Source organism: Ictidomys tridecemlineatus, chromosome 4 (genome assembly GCF_052094955.1).
Source record: "Ictidomys tridecemlineatus isolate mIctTri1 chromosome 4, mIctTri1.hap1, whole genome shotgun sequence".
In the NCBI taxonomy this organism is placed as follows: domain Eukaryota; kingdom Metazoa; phylum Chordata; class Mammalia; order Rodentia; family Sciuridae; genus Ictidomys; species Ictidomys tridecemlineatus.
In genome coordinates this window covers 50611524-50629476 of record NC_135480.1, presented here as the reverse complement: position 1 = coordinate 50629476, position 17953 = coordinate 50611524, and the positions used below count along the sequence as shown (strand labels likewise).

At 48.8% G+C, this 17953-nt stretch overlaps 1 protein-coding gene and 1 long non-coding RNA gene across 9 annotated transcripts in view; both read right to left on the bottom strand.

Moving 5' to 3' along the window:
* Window positions 1-17953, bottom strand: part of Galnt18 (polypeptide N-acetylgalactosaminyltransferase 18) — a 331708-nt gene that overhangs the window by 257904 nt on the left and 55851 nt on the right. The gene's annotated exons all lie outside the window — the stretch shown is intronic.
* On the bottom strand, window positions 12887-17075 carry LOC144377097 (uncharacterized). 3 transcript variants are annotated; one of them, XR_013437758.1, is made up of 3 exons: window positions 16425-17075; window positions 13311-15940; window positions 12887-13205 (listed from the first exon to the last, which is right to left on the bottom strand). It is a non-coding gene; the product is annotated as an uncharacterized LOC144377097 (long non-coding RNA). The 3 variants fall into 3 exon arrangements; XR_013437760.1 differs by having other exon boundaries at window positions 14187-15940; window positions 16425-17055; XR_013437759.1 differs by lacking the exon at window positions 12887-13205 and having other exon boundaries at window positions 13212-13601; window positions 14187-15940; window positions 16425-17055.

Genomic DNA, 17953 nt, shown 5'->3' with positions numbered 1-17953 from the left:
GCAATGGAAACTGAGGAGCCCCCTCCTGCAGCTCTGTGCGTCACATGGGCTGGTCCTGCTGCCTTATATTTAAGAGATGCAGTTTCTCTATACAAATAATAAACTCTGATGTCTATAAAGGGCTCATTCCATACCAGGTCCTATGCTAAGTGCTTTGGAAGCATAAAATCATATAAGCATTGGTCTTCTTCACCAAAAACTCAGCACTCAGCCTGTGCCAGCAGCTTGGTTTGGGTACGGTGTGAAGCCACATGGACATGGCTCCTGTTCTTGGAGAAGCAGCAATCTAGTTTCATGGCTCTCTAGCAGGTGTGCATCCAAGAGAATCGTCTGGCAGGTGAATTCTGAGCCATACCCCCAAACAGGAAGTTTCATTGTCCTCAAGCACCCATCTCTGCCTCAGTCAGACACACTGGTTTGCAGCAATAGAAGTCAGTTACTATGCTTACATTACAGATGAGGAAACGGAGGCTCAGAAAGGCTAAGTAACTCACACTCAGTCTCACAGCTCATAAAGGGCAAAACTGGTTTAAAATCCCTGTTATGACTGATTGCGGAGACAAAGCTCTCAATTATCTATGCCATCCTGCTTTTCCAAACCTTACCCAAATAATTATAAGGATACTTACAGGGTAGAAATCACACCATTGTTGTGTTATCTTTACTACTTTTTACCCACGTGATGTGGAAAGTATTACTGTCATCCCGTTTTACACATGATAAAAATGGGCCTTGGAAAGTTCGAGCAACTTGCTCAAGCTCGCACAAACAGCAGGCCCTGGAGCCAAGAGTCAAAGTCAGGTTTATCCCACTGCAAGGCTTATGCTTTTTCCAATACCCCATAATGTTTCTTCTGAAACTTTAAAGGGTAAAGAACAAACAGATGGAAAAGCAATAACTGAAGCCAACTGTGGCCTAAAGGGAAGGACAAAATGCAAACATTCTGTTAGCATGTCGGGACTTGGGGAAGAAGGGCTCCTTCCCACATGTCTCTGGGGATGCTGACAGGGAGCCCAACTCCCTAATGGAAATTCCAGCCCACAAGTGAATATGTGCAACCATGTGAATATATGCTGGTCACCATACATGTGGCATGTGCGCAGGCCACAAAGAGACATGCATGTGCACCCAGTGTGCCCATGCCACACTCTAAATCTCAGCTCATCAGGGACTTCAGAAGAAGTCACCTTGTTTGCGGTGGTCCTCCACCCATCTAACTCATAGTCCCCCCAGGATTAAACAGCCTCTGTCTGCTAAGAAGCATTTTCCAACCCAAAGAGCTTTTAGCAGCTAGAGTGCATATGTAAAGGTCAGTCCCTCCTTCCACGGACAGTCAAGCCAGGGAAGGGACAAAAGCCAGAGAGGGGCTGCCTGAGGGGTGGCATTTGAAATTATGCATTGCCCTGAGCTGCCTGCAGAGATGCAGTGCCCAAGGGAGAGTTCGGATCTCAGAAGGGATGTGGTCATTTCGTGTGCATCAAAATGACAAGCACTTCTATGCAGAGTATCACCCGGACTGCAAGCACATCATGGCAACCCAGGAAAGCACAGTGCTAACTTCTCTGGTAGCCAGGACACCCAAGAAGGCCCCGGCCACAGAACATTGACAAACAAGCAGGACTGAGTCCCCTTTCCCCAAGCTCCTCAGCTAAACTGCCAGTATAGCTGCTTCCTGGGCATCTGGCCCACACCCCTGAGAAGGCTTAAAAAACAAAGCAAGCCAATTTCTTGACCTACCCTTGAACCCTTCAATATTTGGAAGATGAGGTGCACAGGGAGGTGGCTGGCCGCACTCATCTGCTTTGGCAAACACCAGCTCCACCTCCAGCCGCTGGGACCCAGCCAGGACCCGAGGTACCCAGACTCCGTCTCTCACTCCTGCAAGTGCCGGGTCCCAGTGCTTCTGGCTCTTCATTTTCCTGAATCTGCCTTCCACTTTCTGTCCCAACCATCCCTCATCCAGCTCCTAGGCCCTGTGGAAGCACCCCTTACCCACACTCTCAGTGAGGCTTACCCCCCACCCCCGACACCCATCATCTCAGAACCTACAACCCTCTCATCATAGTTGGCCAGCGCAAGTCAAAATCTGCCACTGTGATGATGTAGAAGGCATGACGGCCTCCCGCCACCACTGAATGAGCCCCATATCTTGACTTGGTCTTCAAGGATTTTTACAACCTAGCACCAGCCATCCTGCCTGGCATTATCTACTGCCCCCTCCCCCATACTCTGAGACCTCTACCACACAAACACACCATCTGTTCCCCAACAGAGATGGTATCTGCTACAACAGAGACTCTGAATGTTAACGATTTCTTCTGGGGTCCCTATCCTTCTAACTGATAAATTCCTGGGAAGGCCTAGCACAGAGCAGGCATACAGAAAGTCTAGGTCCGATGAACAGATAGTGAGTGGATGGATGGATGGATGGATGGATGGATGGATGGATGGATGGATGAACGGACAGGTAGGTGGGTGAGTGAACAGGAATTTCTTTATTTTCTCTCTCATCATTTTCATCTGATGCCTCCCTGGGAGACAGACCACCTGACTAGACATTTTCAAACCCAAAGACACCCTGGCCTCCACTTTTAAACTGATTAGTATGAAAAAATGAGAATAATAATATCTATAATGAAGAGCTGTTATGAGGATTCAAGGAGAAATGTACAGGAAATACACAGTCCTGTGCCTCCACAGAGTAGGAGACACTATATGGCACTGCTGCTGGAACAAGGTCCTAATGGACAAGTGCCTTTGCCTTCTGATGGGCAGGCCCAGGCCCTTTTACCCTCCTGGTTCTGGTGAGCCGTCTTTCCTGCAGCTGCATTTGGGGTGCTGGGGGACAGAGGATCTCCTGGCCTACTTTGTGCACCTTAGGTCAGGCCAGGCCCCTGGACAGTGAGTAATGCAAAACATACTCCAAGTTGGTTGCAGATAATGAGGCCCAGGGGACAGGGCACTCAGAGTGGCTCTTCTCAGCGGGGATTACTCAGTCTGAAGGCCCAGGGCTCTTTTGCAGCCTCGGGCAGTGCCCAGGGCTCAGGTCCTGAAGTTGCCAGGCCGTGCCTTCCTCTCCACAAATGAAGGCAGGCACCCCTGTCATCCCCAGCTGCAGGAAAGTCCCTCTTCAATACCCGTTTGGAAAGCAGGAGAATTAAGACACACCTGCTCTACACAACACAGGAACTGACCTGTCCAAGCAAGCCCCTGTTGGACCCTGATTCTTAGGGTCCTGACTGGCCTCCCCCTTCTAGCCCATCCTCCACATGGCCACCAGAGCAGGCAGTATGAACCCAGTTCTGACCCTATCCCTTCCTATGCTCATGCCCAGTCTCATTAGAGGTGTGCCCTTTATGGGGATTGTGAGACCCCACCTGTCTCCCGCCCCGCCCCCTCTTGTTTCTGGCTTAAAATGTGACTGCTCACTCTGCCACATGCCCCTGCCATGGCCATAACCCACCCTCAAAAGACCAAAAGCAGTGGGGCTGCCTGGTTTTGGACCTGAATCTGCGAAACTGTGAGCCAAAATGAACCTCTCTTTACTCCATATTTACTCCATGTCAGGTATTTCATTATAGTGGCAGAAAACGGATGAACACACCTTCCAGCCTAAAATCTGTTCCACGGAGGCTGGCTTTGCCCTCCTGAGAAGTCTGGACTCCTTGGCAGGTATTCAAGGCCCCACCGTGGCCCTCGCAGCCCCCCGTTCTTCCCCGCACGCTCTGCCTCCCGTTGGTTCAACACGTGCAGGTTTGTTCACATGCTTCTCCCTCTCCTTGGGCAAGAGTCTCACTGAGGAGACCAAGGAGGGGCTCCAGGTCTGGCTTCTGACTCTGAGTTCCACGCGCCTTCACTGGGAAGGGTTTCCAGGACAGCCCTGCCTCGGGGGGCTGGGGCTGAGGTGCCAGGACAGACCTTTTCCATTTCACACTTCCCAGATCCTCTAAAAGTACCCTCATTTCTAATCCCTGGGTCACTGTGAGCAGCCAGTGGTTACACAAATAAAGCACTGGCTACAATCTGTAGCTCCAAAGATCTGAACAGCCCAGCTGCCCAGGAGAGCACAGGCTGCCATTTCCATCCAGCCTTGTTCTTAGCTGTATGCACCGCATTGCACATGCTAGGGAGACTGCAGGAGGAGGAGTCTGAGGTGGGGATGGTCACTGTCATCCCAGGCCACAAGGAAGGCCTTCTCCCACTCATTTGAGAAGACACCCAGAACAAACTATTCCATTCAACACTGGTCTCAGCTAACCCTCTGGTCCCTACCCTCTGCTCCCTTTGACACCAGCACCTTCTGGGGCCCCTGTGTCAAAGCCTCCCCCTTACCAGGGGGGAACCCCTAGAGGTCTCCTACCACGTGCCTCAACCTTCACTCACCTCCATCATAATGACTTTGCACATCCAAACAAGTCCTGAATTGCAATAAGCCTCTGGCACACAAGAGGAAACGTGGACAATTTATCACTTTTCCCCACTGGACCGACTCCACTTCTGTATGCTAAAAGTCTCCCATCCAAGGCAGCGCCTGTAAAGTCAATGAACAGATCACTATGCTAACTGCAGATCCAACACCAGTACAGATCTTCTCTGCTGATCATGTCAGCTGTTTCCCTGATGGACAGTGGATGCCTCATCTACACTCTCATTTGTATCAATGGACAGATGGTCTCCAGCTTACGGTGGTTTTGACAGGATTGTTCAACTCTACCATGGTGCAAAATTGATAAGCATTCAGTAGAAACTCTTCTCTGAATTTTGAATTTTGATTTTATTTTTCAGGTTAGTGATATAAAATAACTATTCTGATTTTCAACTTCAGTACAATATTCAATAAATTACAAGAGATATTCAACATTTTATTATAGAAGTGCTAGATGATTATACCCAACTAATGTTAAGCTGATGTTAACTTTTCAAAGCACATTTAAAGTAGACTAGGCTAAGCTATGATCTTTGATAGGCTAGGTGTATTAAATGAATTTTTGACTTATGCTATATCAACTTACGATGGGCTTATAGGGACATGGTTCCATTCTAAGTGGAGGAACATTTATACTTTATATTTGATGTCTTGGCAGAGATATCTCTTTAGAATACCCAAATTAGTACATGGCTACAGGGTGGGGGTTGGGGGGCTACCATTCCCAGCCTTCCTTAAAGCTAGGTGTGGCCCTGTGATTATATGCTTAACAATAGGGTATAAGAGGATATAAGTAATTTCCTGGAATTGCCCATAAAGAGAAGAGATGTGTCCTCCTCCTTTTTCTTTTAGTTGGCTGGAATGCTCACATAATGGCTGGAATGGAAGCAGCCATTTTGGACCACAATGTGGAAGCCTTATGTTCATGATGATGTCAATAAACTAAAAAAGAGCCCAGGCCCTGAATACTGGAATAGGAAGACCCCCTGTAGAGAGTTTAACTCTAGACTTCTTAAATCTGAGAGAGAAACACACTCCGTCTTGCTAAAGCTACCATTATACCAGGTTTTCTGTCACTTGCTATAAACCTAATATTAATTGATAAAATAGGAAGATAGGTCAGCAGATGACCTAAGAAGGCTCTATCCACATTCTAGGCATCTTCTTCTGCATCAGTGCCAAACACTCGATGTGGAGCCATTCTGTCCCTCATGCTCAAGCCTCATTAAGGAGCTATTTCCATCTAAATGGAATGTTTGGTCCAGTCCTTAGCCAGACTGACACTGGCTCAGGCTACGTTATCCCTTGCATACTTCTCCACCCCCCAGTCTGGTGGCCACAGGCTGGCTTTTCTGGCCTTCAGCTCTCTCCCATTGTCTCCTGTGCCTGTTCCATGTTGTGCATGGTACAGGAGGTATTTATGTCAGGTGGTGGTTTCCAGGCAACACCTTCTTTGAACAGTTCTAGCAAGTCTAGTGGCCGGTTTGAACCCAAGCATTTCCTCCTTTCCTGCTCCCTCTGTAGGAGACCTGGCCTCCACAAATATCCTTGTAGGCACTTCCCTTGTCAGCCTGCCCTAAAGCAGAATGGGCAGGGGAGGATGGGGTGCTGGGGAAACAAAGTCGAGGGCCTCTCCTGGTTGGTCTGACTTCACAAAAAGCCCAGCTGCCTGCCATCCTGATGGAACCTTCTAGAAAAGGAGAAGACTCCATTACACAGTGGCAGATGCCACAGAAAGGGCAGGCTTTGTTCCTTTAAGTTAAAGGCAAGATCCTGGTGGCAGGCCCAGGAAGTATGGAATTGACCAGCACTTTACAGGGCATCACAAACCAAGGTACCCTACAGACAAGACCAGGGGTGGGGACGGCTCAGCTGTGAGCCCCCAGGGGAGCAGGGGATCTGCACAGTCTCAGTTGGTAGCCACAAACCACCTGTGGCTACAGAACACTTGAAATGTAGCTCATGCCATAGAGGAGCTGAGTTTTTTTATTTGATTTAATTTTACTTAATTTAAATAACTACATGGGGTCATCTTGAATTCCATAGGTCTATCGAGGTCAGGCACATAAACAAATAGTTGTCCTCATAGAGATTTAATTGTTATCCCAATAAGCACCATGGAGAGTAAGAACTCCAGTAGAAGGGAGGACTCGGAACATTTCTCTGAAACAGTCACATTTCAGTGGCTAATTCAAATACAGACATAAAAACAACTCTGGATCATACCCTCAACCTCCCCCGCCCCGATTAACAAAAATCGGAAAGGAAATACACCAAAAAATACATCTCAAATTCTCTACAATGAGCTCACTTTATTTATATAAAGAAGAACAAACTTTTTCTTAGTGGGTCAGCTCAATACTCCATTTCTCTCCAAGGAAAAGTAAACTAAATAAAGCTGCTATTTCGACATGGTCCAAACCTGATTTTTTTGCTTTCATCATATGTAACAAACTGTGCTCCACCCCATCCTGAAAAAAAAATGTACAAGTGGAACTCGAGACCACCCTCTTCGACCCCCCACCCCTTTCCTTCCACCACCAGGACTTCGAAGGCCTGAGGTCTTCGGTGAAGTCATGGAGCACACAGAGATCCCCAAAGCCTGGAAATCTCCAAGAACTCTGGCCTCGCTCAGGTTTCTCAGAATTAAGAGTGCCGGGGCCTCCACCAGGTGGACATCACCGCTTACTCCCCTGGCGGGAACAAAGCAGGCTGAAGATTTTGGAAAAGCTGGTGAGGGCCCACCCTGAGAGGCACCGGGCGATTGCTCCTTTCCTAGGTGGGAATCTCACAAAAGGAAAATTACAAGTTTAAAAGTGTATTCACTGAAAAGAAGGCAAAGGAGTAATAGCCCCAGAGCCTCCTGTCTTCTCCAGGAGCCCGAATTTCTGGGCAGTGAGCTGCATCACGTGAGAGCTGTCGTCACCCACCCCCTCACCTGCCAGGCCCGGACTGTGGAAAAGGAGCCCGGGACCCTGAGAAAGTGAATGATCCCCCTCAGCTCCCATATGCATTTGGGCACTCACAACTGCACCCTCGCACGTTAAAGTTGATGTTTCCATGTTCTCAGTAAGAACAGCAACTCTGTGAAAGCCGGCCCGGGTTTGATCCATCCAGCATCCTCAGTGCCCAGCCCCAGGGTCTGGTAGGGAGCAGGTGTGACAAATGGCAGTTCAGTGAGTGCAAACAGCATGTTGGGACAATATGGTGCTCAGACCCCACCCAGCTTCCTCAGGACTATGAGACCTTGGGCAGGTTACTTAGCCTCAGTGAGCCTCGTAGTTAGGATTGAATATAGGAAAGCATCTTACGCTCAGCCTGCAGCCTGGCTCTTGGTAGGGATTCCACAGGCAGGGCTTACTGTGGACACGCTGGAGGGATGTGCCACCGCTGAGGCAGAGCAATTCTCAGAGACCCCTCACCCAACTTCACATGTCTTTGGCCAGAGGCTGGCTTCAGTGTTCTGGCTTCTGGGCAACTCTGTTGGCCTTTCTCAGGAAGACAGAGGCCTCTTTAATACACACTAGGTCCAGCCTCCCTTTGTTCCAAGCCTCTGTCCACTGCCAGTCCTGACGCCTCTTGTTCCTGAGCCACTCCAGGCAGGTCAGCCACTGTCAGGAGCCACAGCTTCCCGTGCGGGGCCTGCAGACAGCTGCAGGGTATCTGAGCTCCAAACCCTGGCAGAGCTCTGTGCTTTGCTGACTGGGTTTACTTACTTGAGTTTAGTCTTGAACACAAGTTCTCAAGCTATTGACCTGGAACCAACAGAATTAGAATCTCCTGGGGACCTGTGAGATACGCAAATTCTGGATCCCATCACCCACCTTCTGAACCAGGAGTGCTGGGGTGTGAGGCGGAGCCATCTACGTTTCAGTCCGCCTCCTAGCAATTCTGAAATACTCTCAAAGCAGAGAACTATCCTAAAGTAAAGCCTACCTCCCCTTTCTTTCTTTATTTTTTTGTAGTTGTACACAATAACTTTTATGTACTTATTTATTTATTTTTATGTGGTGCTGAGGATGGAACCCAGGACCTTGCATGTGCAAGGCGAACATTCTACCGCTGAGCCATAACCCCAGCCCCACTCCCCTGTCTTAATCACAACTCTCCCCTCCCCAAACAGGGGTCTTCTCGTACTCCAGGGCTGGGCACTGGTGCTGCAGGCTGGACGGCGGGGCCGCGTGAGCCTTGGCTCCGCTTCTGCCCGCTGCTGTTTTCACCTGCCGCCTTCCTGCTGGGCGCTTTCGCGGGTCGCTGTCAGTGCACGCCGGCTTGCGATCCTGCAACCCGGCTGGGCACAAAAACACAAGCCAGATGGAACTGAAACAAAGTTTTATTTTGTGAGAGGCCGTGTGCGTCCCCCTAACAAGCCGGTCCACACACACACACATGTGTCCCTCCCGGACACGGGGGGCTCCACTTCCCCCGGAACACCCTCCTACCATCCTTCCCCAACCAATGGGAACTCTCCGGGAGTCTTGTAACTTGAGTCCCCAAATGGGCCTAAGTGAACAGTAGGAGCCCAATTTCCATATGAATGTAATACTTTTGCAGTGGCTCCTAGCACACTGGTGTTCTGGTCATACTTTCTGGCCTGCTCCAGGATTCAGGCCAGCCCCATCCATTATGTTTTGCCTTCTTGATTGAGAACCCAAACTGCTATCCAGAAGGGCTATGCTTCCCAGTCCCCTCCATAGCCCCTGCCTTGTCAATGAGCAGCTGAGACAAGGGCCATCGGCTCTTCCTTCTGCGGGCCTCTCCCAGAATCCCCAAAGCCAGAGGGAATCCAAGATTGAGGTCCTGTCTCCATGGACATGATAGGAGAAACAGCTTAAGATGGAAGATGCCCTTGTCACTCATTGAAAGGAGAAATGAGAGAGACCCATGGGCAAGCCCATAGCAGAAAGAGAAATGGGGAGAGGACTGCGGAACACCAAGCTCCCCAGCACCCGGGGTCCCTCACCCTAGCAGTCATTGCTGACCAGCTAGTTGTCCCTGCTGCATCCTAGGCAGGCTTTAAGTTTCACTTTCTGCTAAGCTCCAGTCACTCGTTGCTGGTTGCTAAGGCCGCCTGCATGTCCCTGATTGCAAGTCCGCAAAAGTGGCCCAGAAATCCATTTAACTCCTAGAAAATGCATGGGCACAGCCCTCGGGGAGCACTGGAGAATTTGCCGCAGAAGACCGAGCTGCTCCCCAGCTCTGCCTGCCTGATGCTGTCGTAATTATACATTGATTACCGCTCTCCCTCTGCACCGCTGGCCCCGCACAGCACTTCATAACTACAAAAGGATTTGCCGGTTACAGGCCAGTGGAATCAATCTTCTGATGAGCAGCATGGGCTCCCGGGCAGCGACACACTCTGCTAACACCCAGGCTTCTTCCCACCTCCGCTCAGGTTCATCTCTCTGCACAGCTGATACCCAGCACCCACGCACCTGCTGTGAAAGTAACGCCTCCAGGTGTGGCCTCCCCGCAGCTCCCGCTGCTGTGCTGCCCGAACCCTCCTTAGCCATCTCCCCAGTCAGCTTGCTCCCCCTCGCCCCAGCTCAGCCTCTGCTGCAGGAGGAGCCACTGTAAGGAGCATAGTCACTGTGTGGAGAGGGGCTGCAGAGAAAAATGGGGGTCACAGTGAGTGGGAACAGACGTTGCTTCAAGATGCCTTCTCTGTGTCTCTGAGTGTTTCCAGGATGGTTTCTGGGACAGACATAATGTGGGGCTGTTAACAGGGGTTAAGTGGGGGAAATGATGGGGAGGGGTTGGAAGAGAAGTGTCTGTAGTTGCATTGATTTAGGACAGTCATCCTGGCAATCAACCAGGATTTCTTACTATCCAGAGTCTTTGAGTCTGTAGTATAGTTAATGAATGTTGTCTCTCCATGTCCGCGGCTCCCCATCCCTGTCTGCAACCAACCATGGACTGAAAATATTTTTTAAAATGACATCTTCATTGAATATGTTCACACTTTTTCTTGTCGCTATTCCCTAAATAACACAGTAGAATAACTATTTACATAGCATTTATATTGTATTAAGTATTATAAGTAATGTAGAAATGATTTAGAGTACATGGGAGGATACACGTGGGTTACATCCAAAGACTATGACATTTTATATAAGGGACTTGAGCATCCTTGGACTTTGGTATCCTTGCAGAGTAGAGTAAGGTCCTTGGAACTATTACCCACAAATAGTTACAAATGACTATATTTAGGTCATTCCCCCAAAAGATGCTCACATGTATTTGTCCACAGCACTCTATTCTGTGGAGCCTGGCAGGGAACCAGTGTTCCAGGGAACATGCCTTGGGAACTGGCACTGTCTCTGCTGTGTGGGGGGAAGTGGGGCTGATTCCCTCACATGGTTCATCCACATCCATCTCTCCATAGACATCTCATGGAAAGGAATGAACAGCCAGACTTGAGGCCTGCAGTGTCCAAACCCATGGTCCCCAGCAAGGGCATGAGGACCCTAAAAGGAGCAGTAAAAAAGGGTGAAGGGCAGCAGAGGCTGGTGCTGAGCATCATGCTGGTCAGGAAACAATTCTTGGACCTACCCTTGTAGACACCTTCCTACACATTTTGGAATAATGGTCTCATTGAATCCTACCAACAATACTCAACCAAATCTATGCATCGTTATTGCCATTCTACAAGTGTGGAAGCAGACTCCAAGAAGCTAAGAAACTTGGAGCTATCAGGATTTGCAATAAGGGTTCAAGATGATCAATCCTACTAAGGACCCCGGATGGAAGTCCTGGCTGGCCACAGTAGGGCAGAGGGAGACTCTGCCCACTACTACTATTCATGCCAATCAAGCTGTCAAGAACCCAGGCCCTTCTATTTTCAGGAATCCTACCTCAGGAGTATTCCTCTGATTTGCGGGAGTCAGTGTCTTCTCTTCCCCAAACCCTGATGAATCCATACTCTAGTGCCCCAGTGTTTGGTAGAGTCAGACTAGGGGAGCATCAGCCAGGAGTGAGCATGTGCCCAATGAGTGCAGTTAAGACCACAATCCAGCACAAGTCTCCAGTGACAAAACCCTCCTGGGTTCTGGTTTGACTTTATCCTGCTCAGTTTGTTTGGGGGAAAGTGAGTTATTCTCTGCGAAATAATTCCCTGAATCCTATAATTTCCAACAGATTGAGATCCATGCCTGGCAAAGACATTTGGTGCAATCCTTTCCCAGCCCTCCCAGGAAACTTCAAGTCCTATATGGAAGGCAAGGCCGGCACAGGAGAGAGGACACTTTTGGTGTGGGTCTGGGGAAAGAACTCACTTGCCCTAGATCTTCCAATCAGCAGTGCTACTGGGCACTTCAAAATAAGCCGACGTTCACTCCTCTTGCCCCATTCATCCACAAAAGTTTAATGAGCACCTGCTGTTTGCCCAGACAGATTTCGGAAGCTTCCCTGGTCCACAGAGTGTGATTGTCTTATGGAGGGGTATTTACAAGTGAACAATGAGCTAATCTTTGTGAGCGAGAGCTACATGACAGGTTTGCTTCACCAAATCTTCACTGCAGAGCTCTGACATGAGCAGTATTATCTCCGATGTTCTAGAGGGGAGTTTGAAGTTCAGGGAAGTCAAATTACTGGCAAAAGTTCACACAGCCATGGTGATCCGTCACCGGGAGTCAATCTCCTTCCTCCAGTACTGTGCTTCCTCCTTACTGCGCTTCTCTTCTGGACTTCAGAAGGCTTAACAATATCATTTTCACTGTCTGAATCATGTGCAGAACCAATCCTGCCTTGGCACCAGCTAAAGATGACAGGATCTGGGACAGAGTGGCAACCCTGGCCATCTGTCAGAGGCACAGGGATCCCCACAGCACAGGTAAGGTCTTCTGGTTGTCTCACGTCTGGGTCGGGAGCTGGGAGCTAAATTGTGAAACCTTTGGTCCAGACTCTAACCTGCTGCCAGGAGTTGAACGATCATGGTCAAGGTGAGGAGCTCCCTCCCTTCACTAAATAAAGCAGAAGCTTCCCCACCTCCCATGGCTTTTTCTCATTGGCTGATGCTTCATTACACACCTATATGTCTGCTGCTTCAAAGTCTGTGACAGCCACTGAAACAAAAGTTTCATCACCCCCATTCACACAGCATTCCTGATGTCGCACATACCCAGCACAGAGAAGGTTTAAAACTATTTGTCAGATGAATAAATGAACAGAAGTCCAGTGTGGTCAAGGAAGATGCAAAAGGGCACTTGGCACACCTCTTGCTCTGGAGGAATTCAGGGCACTTCAAGAACTTGCTAATGAATAACCAGTATCAGTAGCTCCAGTATCTAAAGGGAGTAAAGAAGTAGATTCCAGATTACATACCTTTAGTGACACCCATGAGAGGTTCTAAGAGACTTACACTAGTGGTGGTCTGTGCACTAGGAGCCCATGTGGCCCATTGCACTGAGTTGCATAATGCCCCCTGCATCAAAAAAAAAAAAAGTCATGTCCACCCAGAACTTCAGAATGTGACTTTATTTGAAAATAGGGTCATAGCACATGTGATTAGTTAAGATGAGGTCATGGCATATTAGAATGGGCGCTATTCCAATGACCAATGACCTTATAATATGAGAAAACAGAGATGCAAAGATACATACAGAAAGACATCTAAAGACAGAGGCAGCAATTGGAGCGATCTATCCATCAGCCAAGGAACTCCACGGATTGCCAGCAACCACCCGAAGCTCAGAAGAGCCAAGGAAGAATTCTTCCCTAGAGTCTTCAGAGGGAGGATACCCTGCAGACACCTTGATTCCAAGCTCTAAACTCCAGAACTCTGAAAGAATAAATTCCTGTTTTAAGTCACCCACTCTGCAGTACTTTATTACAGCAGCCCTAGGAAATGAACACACCCACCAAGTACACATCCTGCCAGACTTACCTCATTTCCTTAATGGAATTACCAGAACATTAAAGTAATGGGCAAGTCTTCCTGCAAGGATACACCTCCCTCAGCCAGAGGCTTATCAGATCACGGGCATCCTCAGACATGCTCCATGGTCAGATGGAACAGCCTGGCTGGACCAAGGGCTCTTGTCTCAAAGAGATGGACTCTTCTCCAAAGATTTTCAGCATATTATGGGAAAGAGGCTGAGGTCTGTGAGAATGTGATGCAGGACTATCTGGACATAAATCTGGTTTGCATCCCCTGTCGTTTCAACAGCCCTAGAGCCTAGATCAGACACAAGTCAACACCAGAAATGAACAGAGTGCTAAGTCCATGGATAAAGCAAAATCATCAGGTAGAGTTGGTGGGACCTAAGAAGGCTCCATGGACAAAACTTGAGGTTCAAAGGAGGAAACTTGGGCAGAGAAGGGAGTGATATTAGTTGCTCAAGTAAGCACAGTGAGATGGGGACCAAAATAATCCCAGGGTTCTCACCACCATGCAGTAGAGAAGGTCAAACTCCTATGCTCAATTAGGGAGTCAGCCATCAGGGGTGTGCAGGTTATAAAATTATAGGGGATTCCACTCACACGAAGTTTACCCCTAGAATTCTTAGCACACACCCTGCACCCCAGCCACGGGTAGGCTGTATGACAATCACCATGTCTGCCTGGAGCGCCATTACGGAGGTTGCAAAAGTGTCTGTGGAGTAAGTCCCCAACATGGCACCAGTTAACTTAGGCTTCCATTCATGGGTAATTATGAAATACACATAACTCGTGAAAAATAATTCATTCTCACTTCTGTGCAAGATGGCGGCCTTGAGTAAAGTAAATACAAATGTGAAATTTCTTGCTGGCTCCAACTTACCACCTCTGCTGAGTATCTTCTCGGTTTGCATGTGGAGGCTGCACCCAGGCAACTGCCAACCACCTCACCAACCCCACTGCCAGCTGCCAGCACCTTGAAGTTGGCAGCATCAGCTGAAATTCTGGGGTCAAGCAGAACACGGCAGTATGTGCACACAGAAAATACTTCTGAGGTATCAGTGTCAGCCACCATTTTCTTTAGTTCATAAGTGGCTAATGCCATCCAGTTACGAACGACAGAAAAAGATGCAGCAAAACTACAATCCCAAATAATTTCAGATGCTATGTTCGGTGCATTTTATAGTCTAAAGAACATAAAGAAAAAGGTGTACAGATTTTATTACCAGAAAATGTTTCTCCCTATTCCCAACAAATTAAATGTTGGACAAATACTTCAAGGATATTAGATAGAAGAGGTGCGTGTCATCAGTCTGCACAGGAGGACCATGGGACTCAATGAGACTCTGATGCAAGCTGTGTGATTTTCCCATGCAGTCCCAGGACACTAGCACTGGATGGCCCTTGGAGATGGTCCAGTCCAGCTGTTTTCAGGCTCTTGCAAGAAACTTCAGGATGCCACAGATGTACTTCCAGGCTCCTTCACACAGGAGAGTATCTGAGCCTCTCCCTTCCCTAACCAGAAAGACCCCCATTTTAAAATCTGTTTAATTTTTGGAGCTCTGTGTTAGATTTCATTTTTCATGTTAGTTGTTTTGTTTTGATTTCCTTTTTTTTTGTATGCATGTGTGGTGCTGGGGATTGAACCCAGGGCCTCACGCATGCTGGGCAAGTGCTCTACCACTCACCACACCCCCAGGCCTTTGTTAGAATTTTTTTGTTTTTTTTTTTTAAGTGCAGCAATTACTGCTGTTGACCCAGTAACCTGTGAAAAGAACAGGCCCTATAACTAGGGAGACTGGTTTCATCCCTTATCTCTGCCACCTACTAGCTATGTCTTTAGGAAAAAGTCCAGTCCCTCTCTTTGCTCATCTGAAAAGTGGAGATAACAATATCTACCTCCTAGGATAACAACAGTTATTTGTAAAAAAACAGGACAATATGTGGCATATGCTAAGCACACAGGAACTGTTAATTTCTAATTTGGCTCTACAGAAGGGGACTCTTAGACTCAGAGAGACAAAGCCATTGTGTCCAAGGTTGGTGTCATTTGGACCCAGAACCCTTGGCTCTGAAGATAAGGTACTTTTATGCCACCTGACTGGCTCTCATGACCACCAACCATCAAGAAGACGTGCCCACATTCCTGGTGACCGCAGCCAGCACTTGTCAATCTACTGAGTCCAACAGTTCCCCAGCTTCAAGTGGAAGCTGATTATTTGTCCAACTCAATTGAAGAAGAATTCAGCTATGAGTGTTCTTGAGCTGCTTGAACTGCCCCCAAAGTGGGCCCGAATGATTGAAATGGAAGTCAGCTGGCGGCAGGTTGGGTGGACATGGGCCTCAACCACTCTGCCCTCTCCAGGTCTGCCAGTGCCACCAAGCTCCCCACACGGTGCCCTGTCTCTGCCATGATGTTTAGAAAACACCGTCTCCCCTGGATTCCAAGATGCTCATTTCTTTTTCACACTGCAATGTTTCGGAGATGAATCCTACTATTGATATGTACTTCCATCGCGGTAGTTTTCCCCTCTGAAAAAGTATTATGAAATCAATGTTGAGTAGTAGGATTGGTGGCATATTAAAATAGAGAAAAAGCAGTACCTGGTAACTGGTGTAATAGGACACTCCATTTCTCTAGAAAAAGATAAGAGAGAAAAATGGCTCAAGTCACACTATTGGATGCCTGCCCATACCCCAACTTGTGTGTCTCAATACATCCAAAGTGTCAAACAGGGTGTGGTGGGGCTCTCCTCGTAGGTAGAGGCTGGCTGCGCCCCAGGCCTGGGGCAAGTGGCGGCAGGAATGGCTCTCCCTCACACTTGGAATCAGGGGCGTTCACTACCCATCTTCACAGACATGGGGATGGAAAGTCCAGCACGGGCTCAGAGTTTCCTGGCTGCTGCCCCAGCAGCCTGAGGACTGGGTAAGGCTCTCAGTTGACAGCTTCCCTAGCCAGGAAAGCACCCTGGAGATACACCGTTCCTGCCTCTCCACGGTGCCATGGCTGAGAGCTAGGGTTCCGAGAGGCACCTCAGGGGGAAACTAACATCTGCACTCAAGGAGGAAGTTGCTGCAGCCCCCACATCCTGCCCCATGGCCAGGGCAGCACCGTTCTCACCTCCAAGTCTGGAATGTCTTCCTGGCCAGGCCACAGGGCCTGGGTGTGGGAGCCTCAGCCTGCCCAGGCTTGCACCTCGGCCCCAGCACCTCCTCAGCGGCATCACTGGAGCTTCTGCTTCCAGGGTTGGAAAACAGAGGTGCAGAGGTGCGCCAGGTCAGAGCACCTCCCACACAGGCCACCAGGAGGGGAGCAGAGGCTTGAGGGGGATGGAATGCCAGGAATGTGACCCTGCACCCAGCAAGTCCACCTTAAGTGTGGGTCTAGAGATTTAATGTTTGCCTAGCAAATGGCTGTCCAGCCTTTGAAAATTCAGCCCAATAATCACGTCTGCCTTCCCCTTCCCCTCAATTTTTGCTATTTTACATCTAATTTTGCAATTTTACATCTACGCTCTACAGAATCTCGGACCCAGAGGGACAAAGAAATTGTGTCCAAGGTTGGTGTCATTTGGACCCAGAACCCTTGACTCTGAAGGTGCTTTTATACGCAGGGTGGGGGTCATCTCACCGTCCATTGCTGGCCTCACACTAGAACTGTCTGCTCATTTCCCATCTTACGGGGGAGCTTGGGGACAGCAGGGACTGAGACGTGATCATCTCTGTGCCCTCAGACCTAAGAACAGGACCTAGCACCAAGGACACCCTCCTGAGTGTTCAACATATGGAGTGGAACAGGACAAGAAGGGTGCAATGTACACAATGGTTATGACAGATCTTTCCAAAGCATAAAAAAAGACATTTGCTCGAAGAAGATTCAGGGAGGGAAAAAATAACCTTAATATGAGAAGCAATTCACCAGGTGATACCCAGTGTCTTTAAGGCCCAGGACCTGCAAACATCAGATCAAGGGAAGCTCTCGGGGTCCTGCTCATGAGAGAAGCCTTCTTCAGAGCCAACAGGAAGCCTGTGAAAAGCTCTGCCCAACACAGCTCTGACCAGTCCCCTCTGGCTGCAGGCCCAAGGCAGTGGCACAGGACACAGAGGCAGCTCACCGCACAGAGGCCCAGCCAGCCAGGGAGTGGGTGGCTCATGTGCCTGCTCATCTTAACAGTGCTGCAGGGACCACTCTCTTAGGTCCTCAGGCCCCATCAGGCCTCCAGGGAGCAGGATACTGAGATTCCTGCCAGCCTTTCTCAGGGAGCCACTCTTCTTGCTGGGAGAAAATTGTGTTGGCACAACAGAACACAATTCTGCCACCCCAGAGTCGGCAAAGCCTATAGGGCCGCTGTCCCAGAGTTTCGCCCTGCAGAGAGGCCCCTTGGTTGACGCTTCTGCCATGGAAAACTCATTTTGTTTAACCTTTCCTTCTGTGATGGCATTTTAACGAAAAAGTCACTTAAGACCTGCAGTGAAAAATACATTTTACTAGAATAATGCATGACCCAAATACCATTTGCCTTTTCTTATCAATGCTTCATTCATTTATCATCTTTATTAAAAATCCATGAAGAAACAGCAGCCTCCGTAACTGCTGGGCACCTTTTTCGTGGAGGTGAGAAGGGAGGGGAAGAAGGGGAGGTGACAGAG